The sequence below is a fragment of the Halyomorpha halys genome, unplaced genomic scaffold (genome assembly GCF_000696795.3).
Source record: "Halyomorpha halys isolate HHAL.00 unplaced genomic scaffold, Hhal_1.1 Scaffold576.1, whole genome shotgun sequence".
NCBI classification, from domain to species: domain Eukaryota; kingdom Metazoa; phylum Arthropoda; class Insecta; order Hemiptera; family Pentatomidae; genus Halyomorpha; species Halyomorpha halys.
The window spans coordinates 62,755-63,445 of NW_027116645.1; positions in this window are offsets into that span (position 1 = coordinate 62,755).

Consider the following 691-nt stretch of genomic DNA (forward strand, 5'->3'; position numbering starts at 1 on the left):
ATCATTATGTCATTATAATCAAATTTACTTGTATTTTTTATACAATTGTAAATATCAATGAATAAAAAAAATCACAAAAATTATTTCCCATATAGTAAATAAATGAGTTTTTAAAAAATCACAAAAATTATTTTTTTAATAAATTTTTAAAAAATCACAAAAATTATATCCCATATAGTAGGTCAACAAGATTTCTTTTCAGAAAAAACAAATTTAATTTGCTTTTAGCGTCTTCATAAACAGGAATACACTTATTTAAAAAAAACAAAAAAAAAAAACATTGACTTGACCAGTTGAAACAAAATATATTTGATAGATACCAATGCTTTGGGCGCCAATTGACGTAGCCAAGTGGTTCAAGTAAAATACTTTTTGCTTTTTAGGAAACAGCTCGTATTTAAATTTTTTTAAATTGAAAACTCGTATTTAAAGGGTTTTGAAGACGTTAAAATACAATTTGGCTTTTAAAAGTCTTATAATGATGAACAGACAGTTGACCGTTGGTTATATATGAGGAAGTAGATGGTTGTGGGTGCGCTCAATGAACAATACAAATAAGTAAAAACATATTTATTAGTAGGACGTTTCGGCCATAATTTCAAGCCTTCATCAGGTCTAAGAACAATAAACATCATAACAACCATAATGAATAAATGGAAGTACAGAATGATGAGACATTATATATACTAAG